This window comes from Eptesicus fuscus, chromosome 6 (genome assembly GCF_027574615.1).
Source record: "Eptesicus fuscus isolate TK198812 chromosome 6, DD_ASM_mEF_20220401, whole genome shotgun sequence".
NCBI classification, from domain to species: domain Eukaryota; kingdom Metazoa; phylum Chordata; class Mammalia; order Chiroptera; family Vespertilionidae; genus Eptesicus; species Eptesicus fuscus.
Genome location: NC_072478.1, coordinates 54,517,854 through 54,535,209, shown reverse-complemented (window position 1 = coordinate 54,535,209; position 17,356 = coordinate 54,517,854). Strand labels below are relative to the sequence as shown.

Genomic DNA, 17,356 nt, shown 5'->3' with positions numbered 1-17,356 from the left:
AACGTACCTTTCTCAAAGTGTTATTACCAAAAGTCATACATATTTTCCTCACTTTGGCTCAAGAGGTTCATGACATATTAGACAATTTCATGAAATGTCCATAAGTTATAATCAACCCATTCTTTATTAAAAAAAGAATTATGTGAAAAAATCATCATTTTCCTGTTCCAAAAACATTATACTTTTTTAAAAAGTGTTGCCTTGATATTTCCCTTTGTGTCTTCATTTAACAAATGCAAAAGGTGTAGAAGAAAGTATCAATATCATGTTGGTTTGCATGCAAGTGAGAGAAACACAAACTAGCTGTAGCAGTAAGACTTCAATCAGAGAAGCAGAGCCACTAGAGCATTGTGGGAATCAGAGGTTTATTATATGAATTAGACCTCACACAATGTGGGAGCAACTGAGGAAGCGAAGGTCAGAGGACATGAGAAAATCATTAACTATATCCCCTAAATGCACTGGCATGAGTGGGTAAGTTGGAGCTTGCAGGGAAGACTGAGAGGCAACTATACCCAGCTGCTTCAGTGGGAGTGTGAAGCAGGAGCTCACAGAGAGATGTGTGGGAAGATGTTCCCTCTGTGTAGCTTACCACCTCTGTGGGCCTGCAGTCAAGTGTCCAGGCAGAGGGGAGGAAGGAGTGAGTCGACTTTGGGTGAGCAAGGCCAGCAGTTCAGTTGGAGAGAAGAACAGGATTGTATGGAGGAGAGCAAGAACAAAGTGGGACCCACAGGTATTTCTGTGTCTATCTGACCAGGATTGCCCTTCCAAGAAAAATGGTCTTTGCTTCCCTTTAATCTCTTGGTAGTTCCTCTTTGGTCAACTCTAACCCAGAACTGTGAATGGAAAGAGATTTTGGAAAGCATAATTTCCAGTTAGCCGAGACATCACAGCATAATCCAGCATCCTCGCTAAGGAAAAGAGAAATTTATTATAAGATCTTGGGGTTTCTCACTGAACTGAGGACAAGAATCAAATTAGGTCTCAGGCACAATCAGAAACAGGAACTCAAGCACCAAGAGGCTCCTCGCTGTCTTGTCTCTCCTGTTGCTCTCCACTTATCTGCTCTTTTATCTGCCTCTCCATAGACTGGCCTATTTCACTGCAGGAAATCTGTGCTAACGCTGACAACTCCCAAGCTTTGTTTCTTACAGCTTCTTCAGAAGAAAGTAGAGTTTTGAGCAAGTAGCTCTTAAGTATACACCACATGGGGAAGCACTTATATATAACAGGCTCTATGCTAAGAGCTTCAACTGTATTATCTCATTTAATGCTTATGCCAATCCTCTGAGGTTATTACCATTCTTATTCCCATTTTATAGATAAGGAAATTGAGACTCTGAGATATATCTTACTGAAAGCCTAGAGCTCCTAAGCAGTAATATTGGTCTGGCTCCAGAGTGCTCTTTGTTCTACACCAGAGGTTTTCAGTATTTCAAGGAACCCCAGTAGCTCCATTTCACTGTCAATACGTGGTGGGCTTTCCCTCAACATAACATTTAATATAATTTACCATGGTTTTTTTAAGTCCTTAAAAACCACTATGCCATACTGTACTACCTCATTTCTTGTTTCACAGGTAGCAGAGACACAAATTAACTACGTAATGTACACATCAAGAGAAAAGCTCTGACTCCGGGTAGATAGCTCCTTTCTCTATTTCATACTGCCCCTGGATGGCCTTGATCATCCACTACAGTAAATATGATCAAAGCTACTTTTAATTTCCTACTTACAGCAAGAGAAAAATCTGTGTTCACTCAAAGACATTTAGTTGACCTTAATCCAAACAAAAATCTACACTTAATATAATCATGTAAATTGCTGTTGATGCTACTGAAGACTCAGGAACCTTCTACCAGAAAGAAAGTGGAACAATAGCTTGGAAGTTCATTGCTTCTTTTCCTCCCAGGATTCCATTATCAACAACAACTAACATATATTGAACATGCTATTATAAAGCACTATACCAAGCCTAATAGAAATATACATACAATATACAATAAAAAAGAGATTGCAAAGTTCCAATAAATTCTTCAAATAAAATATGAGAGAAATTTCTCCCTTGCTGTACCTTCAGAAGCTATCTCAGACCCCTGGGAAGCAGCCTCCACCCTTCTCTGCCATTAGGAATACTGTGATGGAAAAGCTTGAGAAGCATGAGTAGTGGGCTCCTGTTGGGCAAAAGTAAAAGTAAGAAAGTGATGAAAAAGCAGCCAAGAGAGGCTGTAACAGTCTAACCTTTTCTTAAAGAGTTGACAATTGAGACTAAAATATGTTTCTTTCTTTCTTTTTATTAAGATATGGAAGAGAATTTATTTAGCTTTGTGAGGCTTTACTTTCACATTAATAATATACCCTTGACACAGTAAGACCCTTTTAAAGTTTATAAATTGTCTTAACAAAGTAAATATTTAAGTTGACTTTTATGAAGCTTTCAGACACTAAGTTTGAGAAGGTTAATGATTACCACAATTTGCAATGTTATCACAATCAAACAGTAAAGTAAACCAAAGAACAAGACTTCCTTGACACCCCTAAAAACATAAGAAATTGCAATTTCTACTCAAACATTATACTATGCTATATTCATTTTGATCTCTGATTTTGTACTGACTTTTTTCTGAAAATAGGTTACAATCTTTTGTGTTAATTCCCCAGTCTTAATAGCACAAAGTCATTGGATTTACCTCGGCTATATTTTTATCATTTAGAGTAGGATGTGCTTATTAACGCCAGTAACTTTGTGAATGAAAAAAATGTTAAGAGAATTAGGAACAAATAATAGAGTCACTATTTCACTTATCCTCATCCAATTTCAGAAAAATCACTTCCAAAAAGCAGCAATTCTGCCTAATAATTTCATGTCTAAACAGGAACTGAAAAAAAGTGAAATTATAAGAATCTATGATGGCCTAACCCCGTGGTCGGCAAACTGCGGCTCATGAGCCACATGCAGCTCTTTGGCCCCTTGAGTGTGGCTCTTCCACAAAATACCACGGCCTGGGCGAGTCTATTTTGAAGAAGTGGTGTTAGAAGAAGTTTAAGTTTAAAAATTTTGGCTCTCAAAAGAAATTTCAATCATTGTACTGTTGATATTTGGCTCTGTTGACTAATGAGTTTGCCGACCACTGGCCTAACCAATGGACACAGACAACAGGGGGGTGACGGAATGAGTGGGGGGGGGATGGGTGCATAATGGGGGAATAAGGACACATATATAACACCTTAATCAATAAAGAAATTTAAAAAATAAATAAATAATGAAATAAAATAAAAAATCAGAAAAAAAGAATCTATGATGGTTTACTAGACATTGTGTGCTTTAAAATATTTTTCTTCAAATCAGCAGGAAACTTGACTATGTGGCCTCACTATTATAATTATAAATATGTAATACATAAGTACATTAAAAATAAATAATACAAATGTTATAAGTAGAAAGATCAGTTTATATCAGTAGGCTTCCATAATAAGAAAGTGTCTAGCTTTATAAACAATTTTTTGGGGAAAATAAACCAAAACAAAACCCTGCTAGATCTTAAAAATTTATAACTGTGCACACATACATACACATACACACAAAACCTCACAAATTTAAACTAATATGATTAAGAAACCACAGATCCTTCTTAAAACTGAAATTCCTCAAAGCCTTGAATGAAGATGACAATGATATAGCTGATGCAATATATGATAACTATATTAGGGTTTTATTATTTAGGACTAGAGGCCCGGTGCACGAAATTCGTGCACTGGGGAGGGTGTACCTCAGCCCAGCTTGCACCCTCTCTAATATGGGACCCCTCGGGGGATGTCCAACTGCAGGATTAGGCCCGCAGTTGGACATCCTTCTCACAATCCGGGACTGCTGGCTCCTAACTGCTCACCTACCTGCCTGATTGCCCCCTAACTGCTTCCTTGCTGGCCTGATTGCCCCCTAACTGCTCCTCTGCGGGCCTAATTGCCCCCAAATACAATCCCCTGATGGCCTGATCACCCCCAAGGCTTTTATTAGTATAGATATGACCCTGCACAGAAAATTTTACTAACCCTGCTTTACAATAAGGGCTTGACGATTGAATCATTAGGACCAGACACCAAGATTTCCTTTCTTTGAATAGTGGAGGGAATACTTATCTTGTCTTTAAGTTGCCCGGAAATTAAAATGAGATAATGACTTAGAAAAGTATAAAAGCACCACATAAAGACAACTGTCTTTTTAATGAAGTGGCAAAATGAAAAACACTTTTTATTCTCCCCTTCCTTCCTTTACAGCTTTTATTTAAACTTTGAAATTTATAAAAATTTCACTCCAATTTTCATTTCTTTACATTCAACATTATTTTGTATTGGTTTCAGGTTTTATATTAGTTACAGAATAGTGGTTAGACAATCATATACTTTACAAAGTGTTCCCCGATATTTCTAGTACCCACCTGGCATCATACCATCATTACAACACTACTGACTATATTCCCTATTTAAGTGACAATGGGTTTACAGGTTCCTTTCAATCTTTCTTTTGTGTTTTTTTGTCCTTCCTTTTCTTTCTCACTTCTTCCCTCATTTTCTTTATATAGTATCTCAATTGGCCATCAAAGCTCAGTGAAGGCACTGGGACACGCTTCATCCATTTTACAGATCAGGAAACTGAGGCCAATTCCAGTTGGCTGTGGAACTTGACTCAGGAAGCCCTCAGAGCACACAGGAAGCCCTCAGAGCCATGCTCTTTGCGCTTCCTAAGGGGCAGGGGCCCAGCAAACAGAACAAACCTTCCAGTCAGGCTTCCGAGCCTCTTTCTCAAGCACCTCTTCATTGCGGATGCTCCACATTCTTTCCTCTCCCCCCATTCTTTACTGCCCCCACTTCCCCAAAGCAGGTGGAAGGCTTCCCACTCACTGCCTAGGCATGCTCTGCTATGGGGCAGGGTGTAGCGAGCTTGTTTTTGGGTGAAGGCAGGAGCAGTAGTCACTGCCTCTGAAGTGTGAAGGCCGCCTGAGCGAGGCCCATTAGCACTGGGAGTTTCTCTGAATCACGTCAGTTAGTCCAGTACCCTGCAGTGCAGCACCCCTTCACTGAGGTGGCTCCACCCCTCAACCCCCGCCTCAGGGGTGAGGGTCCTTGCCCCTCTGCCAGGAGTCCTTCCATGCCCCTTGATCCCTGGCTGGGCCCACCCACGTCTTGGGGGCACTGCAGAACCTCTGTCTCTCTGCAGATGAGGCAGATCCCTGCCCTAGGTCTCCGCAAAGCTATGAATCTGTGGCCAGAGGCCTGGTCTGGGTCTCAGCAACCACATGCCTGCAATGTTCCCAGGGACCCTGGGAGGGGCTGGGCGAGTCCTGCCACGCCCCCCACCCGGGTGGCGATCGCCGCCTGGATCCCCCGGGAGCACCTGGCTGGGCCCGGCCACGCCCCCCCGGGTGGCGATCGCCGCCTGGATCCCCCGGAACTTAGAGGATTGAGCGCCGCCATCTTGGTCTTCTCAACAGCTGGAAAGGCCACCCGGAGTCCCGCCCCCAGCCTCTCGCAGGCCCAATCATGGGCATAGCGGAGGTGCGGTCAATTTGCATGTTTCTCTATTATAAGGTAGGATAGCTCATTATTAGAAATTTTAACAATTAACTCTAACTAGAAAGAAAACTGGACTACCAAGCTTCATTTTGGTATTATATATTTTTGCATAAAATTTTGCTACTCTTCAGTTTTAAAATTTGCTCTCACTTTGTCTTGCTTTGCCTCTTTCAGAAACTACGTCATGCAGTTTGGGGCTCCCTGAGGATAACTAGGATGGTCAGTTCACTGTTGCTGTGAACTTCAGATCTGGATATTATCATCCACTTGCTCTTTCCGAAGATGCTGGGCACTTATTTCAGGACACCTGTCCTAGTATATTACTTTTGAAAAATTCGGATGACAGTGTAGTTGAAAATTCAAAAGGAAAATAAGGGTCAGCTTCTTCTCTTCTGCTGATTTTGAAAAACTGATTTTGAGAATGTTTCTGTGCAAGGTGACCAGGCTATGGCACTGCTAATCCTATCACTGCAAGCCCCTTCATTATTAGTGTAGATGGCCACACAGTTCATTCGACCCATAGTGATAAGAATCAAACGTGAAGATGGCTGAAATAATTGGGGCAAATCTGCAGCAGGCCAGTTCAGTGGTCACATAAAAATGAGGATATATTCAAAAATCATAATGGATCATATTCTCTGTGGCTAAAACAGGAGTGATGATGATGATGAAAGATCAGCCAATTTGAGGACACCAGTAAGAAAAATAATGTAAATCATTAATATTTATATAGGTGTGGAATAAAAATACACAATACTCTTTATAATATAAATTTAAGCAGATTTATGTCTCAAAAATCTAATTTCCAGCTCATAATAAAAAAGTTAGGCAGAAATGAAAACATTGGGGATCAGATTATTTTTAGCTAAAGTATTATTTTTAATACTCTCTGTTTTCTCATGCTAGGTTGGATTTCTTCCATTTGTCACCCCAAATCTATCCTCTGGCCCCCTCTGCTGTGTTCTGTGCCCTGGGAGGCTAAACTGTTTGGACTATACCAACAGGCTCCCTTGTCCTCTGACTTCCAGTTGGATCTGGCCAAAGGTAGCATGAATGGGAGATCGGAGAAAAGGAAATAAATGAGATAGAGCAGAAACCATTCATGGCGTCATTTCTCCACACAAGGACATAGCTCTTTTTAAATGACCCACTCCACACAACTTCTCTATCTTCATATTCTAGTGACTAATTCCTCTCTTTGCCCTGCTACTGTACCATTTCAAGTGGTTTCCATACTCCTTATCCAAACCCTTGTGAACAGTCCCTCTATGAGATGCTCCTCAAATCACCCCATTTGACCATGTGTAACTTTGGTTGAATCATATGTCCAGCTAAAACCCAATCTGAATCATATGACCAATAATCACTAAGAATTATTTGGCAATTAATGTTAATTCAGAACAGTTGTTTGATAATAACAAAAGATTTGGCCATTTCCCTTCACCTTGTGCAGGCTTGATAAGCCTCAGGCAAGATTCAGATCTGCTACATCATAAGGCCCAAGTGGCATGTCAGCTTGCATCCCAGCCTGGACCTGCTGTGGAGCTCATTCTTCTTCCAGGACCCACTTAAAACTGGCAGCTTGGGATGGTACAGTATGCCCAAATGTCATATGTATCATCGCTAAAATCCAAAAGGTCTCATCATACACTGTGCCTCTTCCTTTGTGGTGGCTGGTGCAAGGTACTACCATTTGTTTCTCTGCAAAAGGGGTTTCCTGCTGTGCCCGAAATGAATGAAGCCTTGAACCATCACTAAAGTGGCAGGACCTTGAACTATCACAGACTTTGTTTCCCACCTTCTGGTATATGTATTTTCTACTTTCTGCTCACTGGGTTCAATTAACAATGCAATAAGCAATGTAAAGGACCAATTGATGTTTTATAAAATATAATAAAGATGTACCTTTGTCTCTGCTATGTAAATGCAAACTGCTTCTCATTGTGCCTACTGATTGGGATGGAAAAGAATGCATTTCCCACGTCAACAGTTGCATATCAGGTGGTGGGGTGTTGACTTGTAAATATACTATATCTAAAACTATAGCTGCAACTATCATCACAATCCTTTTAGGTTTGCAATAATCTGTCATTTTTTAAGGTCCTTCAGGTTTTTGCCCTGGTCAAACAGAAACAGTTTATGTAGGAATCACTATCCCTGCTTCTCTCCAGGTTGTTATGGCAGTGATCATTTCCACAATCTCTCCGAAAGTATTGCTTACCACTTACCATTGGTGTTTTGTGTGGGAAGAGTTCCAGAACTCTAGATGGTTCTTCCTTTCATAATTTCTCTCAATTCACAGGACAGAGAACCAGAATGGTTACTCTAATAGTTACCAAGTATATGTGTATGTATTCCCACCATATATTCTGGAACTGGGATAATAAACACAGGATGGGTCTGAAGTCCCACTAGACCCCACTGTTAGATGAATTTGGGCCAAGACTTCATCTAACTCCTGACATCCATAAGCTCCTACCTTGTTGGACTGTTATAGTCTTTGGGGCCTCTGAGTTGCAGTGTAAAATCAGAGGCAGTATGTAGTAAGAGCTCCCAAAGTTCTAGGTAGTTCCCTTTCCCCTGCGTAAATAGCTCCAGGTTACTTGGTGGAAGCTGTGAAGAATGTTCACTGCATAACCCTCTGGCTGTATTGTAGGGTTCCTTTTCAGAGGCACCCAGCCTTCACCTCCATTGAGGGGCTTTAGGTCTACACACTGGCTTAGTTCTGGGAACTTGGTAAGAAACCATTAATCCTAACAATAGTATCTAGTTAGTTTCTGCCCAGCCCTCTACTGTGTAAAGCAGAACCTCTCTAGGCTGCCTATTTCTATTCCTTCTCTGTGACTCATTCTACCAACTGTATCTAAAGTTGTCTTTGTCAGTTAGGCTTGCCTGCCTAGCCTCTACCCTTCTGGAATTCCATTTTCCTACTATAATCAGAAAATACCATTTTTGTAGCATTTCCCACTGTCTTCCCTGGATATCTGAAGAGAGCCACAGCAGAGATGCCTTCTTGCTCCATTACCCAGTGCTTGATGAAGAGACTGGCCGCCAGGCTATCCTAGAGGGTATGGTTAGGTGGTAGCAGAGCTGACTGCTAATACCAGGATTTAGAGAGTCAACTCAAGAGACTGCCACTGACATCAGTTTCTTAACATTGAACCCTGAATGCTGCTAGAAGACCACAGTTATGCTGGGCAACTCATTCTACCTTCCAAGTATGAAGAGAATGCATTACTAAAGGAACCTAACACTATTTGGAAACTTAGAGACCAGGGGCTTTGAGAAATGTAATTTCTAGTTGGCTGGCCATGCGCCTACCTAAAACTCTCTCACTATGGCAGAGAGAACAGCTTTGGGAAGATTACTTCCAGTCTGCCACACTCCCCTCTCCTTCTCTGTTGATTCCTTCCATCATCATTTAAACATGCTCATAGGCAGTTGTTGTTTTCTTATACTTTGGAGGGAAAAATAAAACTTTCCCTCATCTCAATATCCCCTTTTAACTACCTCTTCTTATTCTATGTAGTTATATATTATGAGAGAATTGTTCTCAAAAACTTATTTATCAGTGCATGTAGGAAAGTCTGAATTAGCATAGGAAAGGGAGCTCTAGATATCAATATTCAATGTGCAAAATTGTCAGCAATGGAATGGTTAAAAATTGAGGACTGTTTGTTCCTGTGTCAAATCATTTTTTACTTCACCAGGTGTGGTAGGCAGAATAATGACCCCTTGTCCTAATTCCAAAACTTTTTGCCAATCTTGCTTGCAAAAGGGATTTTGCAGATGTGATTATGGTTAAGAACCTTGAAATGAGATTATTTGGGATTATCTGAGTGGTCCCAATCTAATCACTTGGGTCCTTAAAAGTGTATCCTATATAATAAAAGGCTAATATGCAAATCAACCAAACAGCAGAATGACTGGTTGCTATGATGCACGCTGACCACCAGGGGGCAGATGCTCAATGCAGATGCTCTCCCACTCAGCCAGAAGCCCTGAGCTGGACTCACGGCTGGCAAGCGCAGCAGCGGTGGCAGGAGCCTCTCCTGCCTCCACTGCAGCACTAAGGATGTCTGACTGCCAGCTTAGGCCCATTCCCCCTGGGGGCTCCTGGACTGTGAGAGGGTGCAGGCCAGGCTGAGGGACCCCCCCACCAACTGCATGAATTTTGTGCACCGGGCCTCTAGTGATGAAATAAAAAGGGTACTCTTTTTTTTTCTTTTTTCTTTTATTGATTTCAGAGATGAAGTGTGAGGGAGAGAGAGACAGAAACATCAATGATGAGAGAAACTCATTGATCGGTCGCCTTACACACGCCCCACACTGGAGATCGAGCCTGCAACCCAGGCCCAGCATATGCCCTGACCAGGAATTGAACCGTGACCTCCTGGTTCATGGGTCGATGCTCAATTACTGAGCCACACCAGCCAGGCAAACAGGTACTCCTGAACATAACTTAAATCACTGTTGCTGGCTTTGAAGGTGAAGAAGACAAGACCATGAAGCAAGGAATGTGGAGTCCTCTAGAAGCTGTTGGCAACCCTCAACCAACAGACAGCAGGGATAGGGATTACAATCCTACAACTTCAAGGAAGTGAATACTGCCAATTACTCGAATGAGCAAGGAAAGAGATTCTCCCTGGAGCCTTCAGAAAGGAAATGTTGCCCTGCCAACTCCTGGGTTTTAGCTCTTTGAGGTCCATGTCAGACTCCTGACCTCCAGAGCTATTAAGATCATTAATATACATTATTTAAGCCACTAAGTTTGTGGTCATTTGTTATGGCAGCAACAGAAAATGCATCAAGTAAGGTACTTTGTCCACTTAAGTCTTCCTTTTTTAGGGACTGATTACAAAAGCTGGGGTTCCTGAGATCAGGGGAAGATGAAAAAAACTTAATTATAAGACAACTACTTGACTCTTATACTCTGACTTAGAAAAGGTTCTAGGGTGAGTGCAAGCACCGCTCTCCTGTTTTCTTCTCCTTTCCCAAATGAGAAAACTGGAAGACACAAATCATAGGATTTCCATTACAGGGGAAAAAATGACTAGTCTATGCCTACATAGTAAAGAAGATCCTATATAATAAAAGACTAATATGCTAAGTGTCCAGTCATCCAGTCATCTGTTCAACCAATCAAAGCATAATATGCTAATGATATGCTAAGGCCGCTCAACCACTGGCTATGATGTGCACTGACCACCAGGGGGCAGATAGTCAACCAGTCACTATGACGTGAACTGATCACCAGGGGACAGACGCTCAACACAAGAGCTGTCCCTGCTGGTCAGAGCACTCCCACAGGGGGAGCACTGCTCAGCCAGAGCCAGGCTCATGGCTGGCAAGCACAGTGGCAGTGGTGGGAGCCTCTCCCACCTCCGCAGCAGCGCTAAGCCAGCAGTCAAGACATCCCTCAAGGGCTACTGGATTGTGAGAGGGTGTAGGCTGGGCTGAGGGACCCTCCTCCCCCCCTCCCCCCAGTGCATGAATTTTGTGTACCAGGCCTCTAGTACATAAATAGAAACACTGGTTACATTGGCCCAAGCCTGACAGGTTCCATTCAGAACTATGCATGCACAGTGTACTCATGCCACAGTGCCAGAGAGCAATGACTTGTCCACCCACCTTCATACCCTACCTATATACAGCCATGTAAAACATGTGCTCCTTGGTTTACAAAGAACAACTAACAGCCTGAGAAAAGAAAGAGGTAAAACTCAAGTACCACAGAGAGCTCTCCACACATTTGAAGAAAACTATTCTTCCACACTAAAATAAAATCCTCCCATGAATTCTAATCTCATGTAAGTCAGGCCTTCTTACCATGGGAATCATTATAGTCTAGCATCTAATGTACCAATGACATATTGACCTCTATTTAAATCCTAAAAGAATTTGTCTCAGCAAAAAAATATATATATTTTTCTTTCTCAAATTTTTTCTAATGCAGATTGTTCTTCCTAACCAGAAACACTTTCTCTCCTAAATGTTCTGGATTATCTAGTTTTGAATCTGTTATTTAAAGTTATTAAAGTTTTTTACATTCCATTTAGCCTGTAATTTGATATTCCAGAAGTGTCACTTAAATCAGACTGAAAATAAAACATCAATGGAGATAAGAGGGGAAAAAAGTTCCCCAGTGGATAGAGCTACTGGAAAGTTCATCTAGTGAGAAATAATTTATAGAAAAGGTAATTTATTATTTACTATGCAAGTTGTTTATGCTATTCACAGTGTCTTCTTCACTTGCGTGAGGAAGGATAACATATACTACTAAGGATTATCAGGTGGTTTAAGATACTTTACACCTTTCTTGTGAGGAAACTAGAGAGCCTATAGTCATTAATCTAGTAATTCTAGTAACATACTTTTAAAGATGAGGGCAAATGTCCTATTCATTTAAATATTTATTTTAGCAGTTTAAGCAAAGAGGCTTCCTCTCTGAAATCAATAAAAATATATTTTTTTACAAAGACAAGGTTGAATGTATATAAAGACATAAAGATATGATAATACCTATAAATATCTACCCCTTTATCTGCTATAAATGTAGGGAGGTGTAAGGATGGTAGAGATAAATAAACCCTGGTGTCTTCAATGAAGCTTAAATGTAGTCTGAAAGATGTAGGTAAAGCTGAAGCTTAATGGGCAAAAATACTAAGTGTCAAAGTTCAGATTTTAAAGTTTGATATTACAGTGTGTACCAGTTTTATTTTCTTCCCCACTCATTTAGTGTATAGTAAACCATTTTCCTTCCCATTTGGGGGAGGAAAGAAAATAACACATTATAAAATCAAGCATAAAGACCTCATATCTCTTCCCTGCATTTGTCACCATTAAATCTAAAATTCACTTAATATTTCTTTTGATTGGTTAGCACAAACTCAGACTCCAAAGGCAACGTATTCCTTAAAAAGAAAAACCTGGAGCATGTGAGATCTTGCTCTGCAGCATGTTATCAATTTGGTTCCAAAAATTCTTATTAAAATTCTAAGGAAAAAAAAAACAACCTGAGGCACTGTATCTAAGCTTAAATTCAGCTTTAGGGGGAAAAAAAATCACTCTAAACAAGAGCCTCTTTCAGATTAGGTAGAGAGTTTATAAATAGTCAAAAGACATTGTTTCAGTTATCTATTCACTGGAAAAGATGCATAACAACCTTAAACTCAGTGAAGTAAAAAAAAAAAAATCATTTCATTATGCTCATGGATTCTTTTTTTTAAGACTTTATTTTTTAGAGCAGTTTTAGGTTTACAACAAAAATGAAAGGTGTAGAGAATTCCCATATACCTAGTACCCCCATACATAATTAGTCTTTTCCAGAATATAGTTGAAATTATACAGTATATAGCCTTTTCAGATTGGCTTCTTTCACTTCATAATATGCATTTAAAGTCCCTTTTGGTCTCTTCATAGCTTGATAGCTCATTTCTTTTTTAGCACTGAATCATATTTTATTGTCTGAAATGTACCACTGTTTATTAATCCATTTATCTACAGAAGGACATCTTGGTTGCTTTCAAGTTTTGGCAATTACCAATGAAGTTGCTATAAATATCTGTTTATAGCTTTTTGTGTGAACAAAAGATTTCAGTTCTTTTGGGTAAAGAGTAAGGACTGCAACTGCTGGACAGCATGATAAGAATGTGTTTTATTTTGTAAGAAACCACCAAACTGTCTTCCAAAGGGTGTACCATTCATTTTGTATTCCCACCAGCCATGTATGAGATTTCCTTTTGCTCCACATCCTCACCAGCATTTGGTGTCAGTGTTTTGAATTTTGGCCATCCTAATAGATGTTTACTTGTTTCGATTTGCATATTCCTGATGTGGAACATCTTTTCATATGCTTATTTGACATTTGTAAGTCTTCTTGGTGAGGTCTATTAAGGTATTTGGCCCATTCTTTTTGAGTTTTTGTCTTCTTACTATTGTTGAGTTTTAAGAATTCTTTGTATATACATTTTCTTTCTTTTTTTAATCCTCACCCGAAGATATGTTTTTTCAATTGATTTTAGGGAGAGAGAAAAAAAAATCCATGTGAAAGTGAAACATCAACAGGTTGCCTCCTGTACACTCCCTGAACAGGGATTAAATCCAAAAGTTTTTTGGTATACAGGGTGATGTTCCAACCCACTCCGGCCAGGGCAAGAGTTATTTGCATATTTTGAATAACAGTCTTTATCAGATTTGTCTTTTGCAAATATTCTCTCCCAGTTTGTGTCTTGTCTTCTAACTTTGTTGAGTTCATGGATTCTTCGGTTCATGAATCAGGACAAGGCAGAGCAGGAATGGCTCACCTCACAAGTCTATGGCCTCAGCTGGGAAGACTCAAAAAGCTAAAGGGTAATTCAAATAGCTGAGAGCTGGAATCTGCTTCTCCACTCACATAACTGGCACCTGGGCTGAGCAAACTGGAGGTCAGCTTTGATTGTCAGAGTACCTTCAAGGGGCCTCTCTGTATGTTGTGGGCTTTTCACAGCACACCAGACTCAGGTAGTCAGATCTCTTACATGATGGCTGAGAGTTCCAAAAGCAAGTTCCAACAGACAAGGTGAAATTTCATGGCCTTTTATGACCTAGCCTCTTAAGTCACATGTAGTGTATCAGATGACTTTCACTATATTCTCCTGGGCAAATCAGTCAGAAGCCCACACAGATTTAAGGAAAGAGTCTATCTTTTTGTGGGTATTTTAAAAGCACAACAAACATAATTATATAGAGACTAGGTCAGGTGCACAAAATTCGTGCACGGGGGTGGGAGGGGGGCCCCTTCAGCCCAGCCTGAACCCTCTCCAATCCAGGACCCCTTGGGGGATGTCCGACTGCCGGTTTAGGCCCGATCCTGGGGATCGGGCCTAAACCGGCAGTCGGACATCACTCTCACAATCCTGGACCGCTGGCTCCTAATTGCTCACCTGCCTGTCTGCCTGGTTGCCCCTAACTGCCCCCCTTGCCGGCCTGATCACCCCCAACTGCCCCCTCCATGCCGACCTGGTCGCTCCTAACTACGCCCCCCCCCCCCGCCAGCCTGGTCACCCCTTACTGCCCCCCTGCCGGCCTGGTTGCCCCCAACTGTCTTCCTCTGCTGGCCTGGTTGCCCCTAACTGCCCCCCCCACTGACCTGATCGCCCCCAATTGCCCCCCCTGCCAGCCTGGTCGCCCCATGCAGCCTGCTGTTCAATCATTTGGTCATCCCTCACTAACCCCCCTGCCGGCCTGGACATAGGCAGCCATCTTGTGAGAGCGTAAGGGTCAATTTGCATATTACCTCTTTATTATATAGGAGGATATGGAGATACATGCCAAAAGGTTAACAATGCCCACCTCCCAGGCACCCTCAAAGTGAATTTCATTCACTTCTCATTTTAAGTCAGACTAATTGTAACCTACCTTCTATGGATGGCAAAATTCCATCTACCTATTTTTATGTGATACAATGACACATCAATATAAACTTCATTTTATCTACATAAATTGCATCAGGAATATCTAATAGCTTGCTTTTGACCCCAGTACCATCTGCCAGTTACAACTCTTTCTTATTTTTAAAACACTATCAAGCTCTGATCCACCCTCAGGCTTAGGCTGTCATATCCAGAAAGTACAGAGACCACCTATAACAAGTAAAGCAGATAGATCAGGATCACACAAGCATTGTGGTTGCTGAATTCAGTGGCTATTCCCTACCTCAGTGATCACTAGACTTTAGGATTTCATAGGCCAAGACAAATTTCAGGAATAATAAAACAAATATGAACAAATAAAGTTACCAACTTTTTATTCTCCAAAGAAAGGACATTTAGAAAATGACTATAATTTTCATCATAGAAAAGAAATGGAATGGACAATTTCAAATTAAGCACACTCCTTAAGAGTGAATAAGTTTAACTGAATAAAAAACTCACTGTATATATTTTTCTCATTTATCTGTTGATCTGCAGAAACCATAGATGAACCCCAGTTCACAAACTGGTATGGGAACAACTTGTGCATCTGACATTCTGACACTTTCCTCTCTTACTTTACTCTAACAGTTCTAGAACTGTAGCTTGCTCATAGGAACTCAGTCTAAAAAGACAGATAAATAAGTAAAAAATTATAACAATTGACTGGTCAGATAAGAGTGCTATAGCCCAGCCATGGTGGCTCAGTGGTTGAGCATCCACCTAGCAACCAGGAGGTCACCGTTGATTGCTGGTCAGGGCATATGCCCAGGTTTCGGGCTTGACCCCCAGTGGAGGGCATGTGGGGCATGCAGGAGGCAGCCAATCAATGATTCTCTCTCATCATTAATGTTTTTATCTCTCCTCCCTCTCCCTTCCTCTCTGAAATCAATAATATATATATAATAACATATATATATATATATATATATATATACACACACACACACACATATGTATATTTTAAAGAGTGCTATAGGATACAGGGAGGGGGGGAATCAAAGAAGGTTTCACAAATTTGGCAAAAAAAGTTTACCTATGAGAAAGAATATAGGTGGCAATGACTGTGGCTGAAAGCACAGAGATAGTCCACATGTGCAGTATATCCAAGGAAGACTATATTGTGTATCAAAAAAAGTAAATAGTAGTTATACTTTGTTATAGAGTAAGGGTTACTTTTCTATTCTTTACTCTTATATTTTCTGCAATTTAACAGCGGAGTATACATTAATGTGATGATCAGGAAATTTTTAAAAAACAATTCCAATTTCGTAGAGGTTAGCTTAGGAAGAACAAACAAAAGGCCTATTTCTTAAACAGTTTGTATTACAATACACCAGATTGTAATATGCAGATGTTAGATCTAGAAGAGGGATGCAGAAACCAAGCAACAAATGTTGGCTAGGACAAATGACACCTGGGAAGTTAGCATTCCCGCACTGCCTGTGAGAATCCTAGATTGGCTGTACTCAATACAGGAGAGCTTCTTGTTCATAAGGTCATTAGTCAGAGATTCTCAGGTGGCAGGTGCTCTCTGACCACTCAAATGTTAAACTCCCAGCTCTAACACTAACCAGCTCAGAGAGCTCAGGCCAAGTATTCAACCACTCGAATCTGTATTCCCACCTGTAACACGGACAACGGCCCACCTTTTGGAATTTTTGTGCAGATTAACTGATAGAAAATAGATAAAGAACTTAGCACAGTGCTTGCCCCTCCGCCAATGACAATTATACCATGGGACACGTTTGTGAGCAAGCAAATGGTAAATGGGCTCTTAAAGGCCTTTCTAAACGAATCGAGAAAGCTTGAAGAACATAAAATTTGGAATGTCAACCTTTTGAAACTTAAACGGGCGTGAGCTTTTAACGCATGTTCCAAATGCAGAAAGGATATTCAGTATTTGCAGGGCTTCTAAAAGCAAGCTACCTTTAGAATGACCTTTCTGCGGGGTCCCCAAACACCTGAAGTGGCCCAACCCCCTCTGTTCTGGCCACTGACAGAAAACGAGGCAGAAGTTTCCCCTTCTTCGTCTCTGACTTTTGCAGGGGGCTCCCCCATCCTCTCCCACCGAGTATCCGACATCTTTGGTGCAGAAGAAGGTTCAGGTCTAAGGTAACTGCCTCTTACCCAGGCTTTCTGAAAGCCGGAAGACAGCCAGCGGGCGAATGGAGTAGCTGTCCCTCCAGTGATCTCAGACCATTCTGGCAACTTCCACGCCCCCTTCCCTTCTTCCAAGCGTCTGACCTTGACACGCCTCCTCACAGCCCCGCCCCTCCCAGCAAACGGCCAATCGGAGAGTGCAAAGCGAACCGGATAGGGCGGGCCCA

General features: G+C 41.2%; 1 long non-coding RNA gene across 1 annotated transcript in view; it reads right to left on the bottom strand.

Moving 5' to 3' along the window:
* LOC129149463 (uncharacterized) overlaps positions 1-17,235 on the bottom strand; it is a 258,726-nt gene extending 241,491 nt beyond the window's left edge. Inside the window, exons 1-2 of the long non-coding RNA XR_008556363.1 lie at positions 17,157-17,235; positions 2,075-2,174 (exon numbers count right to left, since the gene is read on the bottom strand). This is a non-coding gene — a long non-coding RNA (uncharacterized LOC129149463). The remainder of the gene's footprint in view (positions 1-2,074; positions 2,175-17,156) is intronic.
* Positions 17,236-17,356: the final 121 nt, after the last annotated feature.